This window comes from Sinocyclocheilus rhinocerous, unplaced genomic scaffold (genome assembly GCF_001515625.1).
Source record: "Sinocyclocheilus rhinocerous isolate Xijiao unplaced genomic scaffold, SAMN03320098_v1.1 scaffold3432, whole genome shotgun sequence".
Classification (NCBI taxonomy): domain Eukaryota; kingdom Metazoa; phylum Chordata; class Actinopteri; order Cypriniformes; family Cyprinidae; genus Sinocyclocheilus; species Sinocyclocheilus rhinocerous.
The window spans coordinates 32,824-39,247 of NW_015645535.1; the positions used below are offsets into that span (position 1 = coordinate 32,824).

The 6,424-nt window shown below is 45.2% G+C and overlaps 1 pseudogene; it reads left to right on the plus strand.

Annotated features, from left to right (window-relative positions):
• LOC107706124 (receptor-type tyrosine-protein phosphatase S-like) overlaps positions 1 to 6,424 on the plus strand; it is a 64,539-nt pseudogene that overhangs the window by 28,758 nt on the left and 29,357 nt on the right.

A 6,424-nucleotide genomic window follows, 5' to 3' on the forward strand; every position in this document is an offset into this window, starting at 1 on the left:
TACCGTACTGAGCCGTGCCGAGCCGAGTCGTACCACGCAGTGGAAAAGCGCCATAAGAAACACTTTTGGCCTACAAATCATAGGCCAGGGGGGGCAAAGGGGGGTACCCTCTAGCTCCGGCCCTGATTGTTCAAATATTACTACAAATATTGACAAATTGCAAGTCACTTTGGATAAAAGCATCTGCTAAATGCATAAATGTAAACAAAAGAGTCTTTGATCTTTCAAACAAACAGGAGAAGAGGAATTTTGAGCCCAGAACATCGTATGTGGTGGATGGTCTGCGCGCCAACACCGAGTACACCTTCTCTCTGGCTGCCGTTTCCAATAAAGGCATCGGCGCGTTCACCAACGAGATCAATCAACGCACGGCACAAGCAAGTATGTGTGAGACCCCTTAAAAAGACTTTGCTGTTACCGTATTTCACCTGACAGGCTGTTTTCTTACAGTGTATGTCACAGTAACATCTCTCTGCACCAAACCTCCCTCGGTTTCTCCATCCACAGCTGCAGTCAATGCCTTCTGCTGTTGTCTGTGACTCTTGATTGGTTTTGATGGTTTTGTTGGTCTGGATGGGAAGGGGGTGGGGCTGGTGTAGAGGATGAATCCCCCTGATTGGATGTTTAATCTGTAGTTGCTCAGTCATCATTTTCAGAGTGAAAACAGAAGAGAAACGCAATCTTGGCTGCCAGTGCACAGGGCACAAAAGTGGTTGAATTCCCCACAAATCTGTTTATTCATCTTTCCCCCTCCATCCATCCATCTGTCTGTCCATCTATGTGTCATTGTGAAGTGCATTGGTGTGTGTGATGTATATGTCCACAAGTATTTCCAGTAGATGATTGAAAAACAAGCAGAAGTCAAAGCCACCACCAGATTGGATGGGATTTGTGTTTTCAATTTCTGCCCTTTTACCTCTTTCTTTCTTCTTTTCCTCCTTTAGTTTAATGTCTTTTCAGCTCAGGACCCAGTGAAGTGATTGTAACTTCAGCAGTGTGTGTGTTGTTGTGTCTGTGCTGATGATGAAGTGCTCCTCTTAGGTGTCATGCAGCTCTTCAGTACTGCTGGTAAAGCTTGTGTTTTCCAGGACGGTTAACGGTAAGTGAGGATGACGAACCATCGCCGCGGCCCATAAGACTCTTCTCATTATTCCACTAAACCGTCCTGATAGCCGGATCTGTGAATGGAACTGCGTCTGATCCAGCTTGACTGAGTCTGGATATAACACAGTCCTGCAGTGTTGAACTTTGACACTCTGATGAACTTTCTGTGATTGCAGACAAAACGGTATGAATTGAAGTTGTTCTGTTGTGTTCTGGGCTGTTTTAGTTGAGCTGCACAAACAGCATATGGTCACCAAACAGCTCAGAGTAATGGCAGTGAGAGAGGTTAACGGTGTGCTGTTGCTGTATTTGTGTGCTTTGGGGGCTTTTCACCTGTTTCCCGTTATACAGGTTGTGAGGTTGAGCTCTGATCCGCTTCAGGTGGTTAGAGGAGGTTGCTAGGGTGTTATTATGGGTTTGGGAACAGTTGCTAGGGTTTTGTGGTTGCTAGGGTGTTGTGGGTGGTTATGCATGGTTGCTAGAGTGTTATTAGGTGTTTGGGAACAGTTGCTAGGGTGTTGTGGTGACTAGGGTGTTATTAGGGGTTTGGGAACAGTTGCTAGGGTGTTGTGGTGACTAGGGTGTTATTAGGGGTTTGGGAACAGTTGTTAGGGTGTTGTGGTGATTATTAGGTGTTTGGGAACAGTTGCTAGGGTGTTGTGGTGACTAGGGTGTTATTAGGGGTTTGGGAACAGTTGTTAGGGTGTTGTGGTCGCTAGGGTGTTGTTGATGGTTATACATGGTTGCTAGGGTGTTATTAGGGGTTTGGGAACAGTTGCTAGGGTGTTGTGGTCACTAAGGTGTTATATAGCGCTTTTAACAATAGAGATTGTGTCAAAGCAACTGTACAGCATTAAATACGAAAATAGTGTCAATAATGCAAAATGACAATAGTAAATACTCGATTTTCAGTTAAAGGCTGTTCATCATTGAATTCAGTGATGTCATCATCCAGCTCAGTTCAGTTTAAATAGTATCTGTGCAATCAAGTCCACGAACCAAAACTCCATCGGTGACAGAATGGAGAAAAAACCTTGGGAGAAACCAGGCTCAGTCGGGGGCCAGTTCTCCTCTGGCAAGACGAAACCAGCAGTTCAATTCCAGGCTGCAGCAAAGTGTTGTGGTTGCTAGGGTGTTGGTGGTGGTTATACATGGTCGCTAGGGTGTTATTAGGGCTTTGGGAACAGTTGCTAGGGTGTTGTGGGTGGTTATATATGGTCGCTAAAATGTTATTAGGGGTTTGGGAACAGTTGTTAGGGTGTTGTGGTCGCTAGGGAGTAATTAGGGGTTCAGGAACAGTTGCTAGGGTATTGTGGTCAATAGGGTGTTATTAGGGGTTTGGGAACAGTTGCTAGGGTGTTGTTGGTGGTTAGACATGGTCGCTAGGGTGTTATTAGGGGTTTGGGAACAGTTGCTAGGGTGTTGTGGGTGGTTATACATGGTCGCTAAGGTGTTATTAGCGGTTTGGGAACAATTGCCAGGGTGTTGTAATCATTAGGGTGTGATTAGGGGTTTGGGAACAGTTGTTAGGGTTTTGTGGATGCTAGGGTGTTGTGGGTGGTTATACATGGCCACTAGGGTGTTATTAGAGGTTTGAGAATAGCTGCTAGGGTGTTGCGGTCGCTAGGGTGTTATTAGGCGTTTGGGAACAGTTGCTAGGGCGTTGCGGTCGCTAGAGTGTTTTTAGGCATTTGGGAACAGTTGCTAGGATGTTGTGGTCACTAGGGTGTTATTAGGGGTTTGGAAACAGTTGCTAGGGTTTTCTGGTTGCTAGGGTGTTGTGGGTGGTTATACTTGGTCGCTTGGGTGTTATTAGGGGTTTGAGAATAGTTGCTAGGGTGTTATTAGGTGTTTGGGAACAGTTTGTTAGGGTGTTGCGGTCGCTAGGGTGTTATTAGGTGTTTGGGAACAGTTTGTTAGGGTGTTGCGGTCACTAGGGTGTTATTAGGCATTTGGGAACAGTTGCTAGGGTGTTATTAGGGTTTGTGAGTGGTTACTAAGGGGTGTCTGTGGTTATAAGTGGTTGCTAGGGTGTTGTGGATAGTTTCTAGGGTACTCTGGGTCGTTGCCAAGCTGTTGCTATGCGTTTTCTCAGGTGTTCTGAGCAGATGTTGGTGTGTTGTTATCTGGTTGCTAGGGTATTCTTGTCTGTGGTGTTTTTCAGCTGTTCTCTGGTCCAGCATGTTGCTGTAGCATCAGTTGTGAGTCTGTAGGTTGTGCTGAAGTTCTGAGCATCTCACCGAGGCTCCAGCACAAACGCACATGAGCCCAATTATCCTCGCACTTCCTCTGACATTGGTGCAGATAACAGTTTTTGAAAGCAATTACACATCCGCAGGTCATTTTTACATGTCATATTCTATAAAGATAATTGAATTATTCCATGTCAGTTTAATTATTGTGTTACACGAGCGTGCGTGTGTGAGAACAGGGGCCGGTCGCGGGGTCCGTGGAGCCGAATGTGGCGAGAACCTTAACGCTTTGATTTTGAGAACGTCTCGGATCCCTTGTTATTTTTAATAACTCTCTCAGCTCTCATTGTGCCGTTCGTCTGGAAAGGTTTCAGTCAATTACACTGACGGAGACCAAAGCCCCACATTAACCGCAGTATTAATGACAGATAATGCCCACAATTATATACGCTCATATTCGGCCGAGACTTCAGCTCAGAAAAAAATGCTTAAGGCAACTGTGTGTGTGTGTGTGTGTGTGTGTGTGTGAGTCAGTGTAATGTGTTTGTGATGGTAAGAAGGTCCGTATGCCGTACGCAGGAGCAGGTATGTACTCTACATCATCAGCTTCTCTTCACACATTTTCCAGACTGATTCCTTATTTTCTAGTTTCTGTTGTTTTGTTCTCATTAGATCTACATCCAGTCGAGTTGATGTTTTTGTGATTTCTTTTGCTTTAGCGCTCACAACTGCTCGAGTACAAACGTCAGAATGATTGGTATCAGAGTCAGTGCAGCAATGCTCTGCTTTCACCAGATGCTTTCTGACATTACAGGGTTATTAAAACAAAGCTGTAACTTTGTCGTCAGGCAGATTTACATTTATTCATTTAGCAGACGCTTTTATCCAAATGAGAAACATCGGAAGCAGTGTAAGATGAACATCATCACATTGATGTCTGTTGAGTGATCAGAAACTTGAGGTAACGAGGAAGACAAATGCTATTCATCCTGATTATTCACTATAAGAGTAGGAGGTGAAGTGTGTGGATCTCATGCATAACATGTATTGTTCTTATATGTATGTTCACACACAGAAGATCTTTTAGAGTGTTGGTTTTACGAAACCCAGCTTATACACAGAGCTGCAGAACCTCGTCAGATTTCTAATTAAAGGAGGAACTTTGTAAACAGAAACTCCTCCGTAACCCCGATGGGTTTCAGTCGGACCGTCTGTCACCATCTGGTCAGGAATTCTGATCCTGGATCGAAGCGTCGCTCCATCCATCAAGCGTGTTTCCATGGCAACAGCACTGCTATCGGTTACAGGCTCGGCGATGCTTTAATTAGGTTGTCTGTTCTGGTCAATATGTTGATCGGATGCTTGTTTCGTGACAGACAGGCGCTTTATTCCTCCATCACTGCATCACAACACATCCTTCATTTCATTTTGCTTCATTCTTCCTTTGTTTGCATCATTTATCTCTCAAGTTGAATGTAATTCGAGCCTCATAATTAGTTTTATTGATCTGTTTCCATCTACACTATTTTTGCAGCCCGTGAATCTCATCCTCTGCGTTCGTCTTTATGTTGTATTGATTTATTTTGCTTCATTTCTGTTTCTTTATCCTCCTCCACCTTCCTCAATGATCTTTCCTTACTGTGTTTTATTTTCGACTCTTTTCCGCTCCTCCGCTCTTCCTGTCAGAGCCCTCGGTTCCCCCGCGCGATCTCCGCTGCTCCGCCGCTGGCTCCACCTCGCTGTCGGTGAGCTGGGCTCCGGCCGCGGAGGAGCCGCTGGGGTACGAGGTGCGGTACGGGAGCGGTGGTGAGTCCCCGCAGACGCTGCGTCTGGAGCCGGGCGCGGGCCGGGCGCTGCTGACGGGCCTGTGGCGCTGGAGTCGGTACCGCGTGACGGTGGCGGCGATTACAGCGCAGGGCGGCGGACCGGAGAGCGCGGCTGTAGAGTGCAGAACGGATGAAGATGGTAAAATCTCATATCAGTGGTTCAGCATTAGATCCCTCTTCTTCAGGTCTGTTTAGGTTCTTCAGGTGGTTCTTTGGAGATCTTGATGTTTTGTTAAAGGTTCTTCAGATCAGCCTTTTGGCTTCTGAGTTCTTTAAGGTTGTGTTCACACTTGGCACACTGCAAAAACATTATTTTCTCACGTAGTATTTTTGTCATGTTTTCCAGCACAAATATCTAAACATTTACTTAAAGCAAAATGACTTAAGGGACTAAATCTTGTTTTCTGAAAAACATGCATCAATAAAAACAGAGTTTTTGCTTAAACCAGCAAAAAACATCTGCCAGTGGGCTCAGAAAAATAAGCTTGTTTTCCCTATGGATAAAGTTAAGCACTGACAGATGTTTGTTTTTGTTTTAAGCCTAAACTCACTTCAATTTGGTTGAAAATTACAAGTAATAAGCTATTTTCTGTCCTGTTTTAACCCTCCTCATCAGAACGCTGTTTGAATAGGCGTGGAGGATTGTAGAGTCAGAAGTAAACACCCACTGCTGTGATTGGCTAACAGTTGTGTATGATTGACAGTCTACATCCTTCACAGACGGACGCTGCTGTGATTTAGGTTAAAAACGCATAAATACTCACATCAAACTGTTTAACAGACAAAGCCATAGTGATCACGTAATGAAAACAGTTACACTTGTGTTGCGACATTACAGTCAGATCCAGTATAGTCGACAGCATCGTCTATTAGTTTCAATCTTTCTGAAAATCCCACGTTGAATTGTGCTTTGTTTGTAAACGAATCCGCAGTAAAATGAAGTGAACAAAGGACTGAGTTCTTACTGACGCGGTCTGGAACTTCATTAAAAATAAAGTTCATCCACTCTTTTCTAATGTTGGGATCCGAAGGAAGGCAATGTTTTTACACAATTTGGCACTGCACAGTGTCTTGTCGTCTTTGGCGCATCTTTATCGTTTGGTTTCTGCGTAGACCTGTGTTCACCTCTCGGCGGGCTAAACAGCCGGCGATGTAGAATCGGTGGGCGGGGCTAAACAGCCGGCGATGTAGAATTGGCGGGCGGGGCTAAACAGCCGGCGATGTAGAATCGGTGGGCGGGGCTAAACAGCCGGCGATGTAGAATCGGTGGGCGGGGCTAAACAGCCGGCGATGTAGAATCGG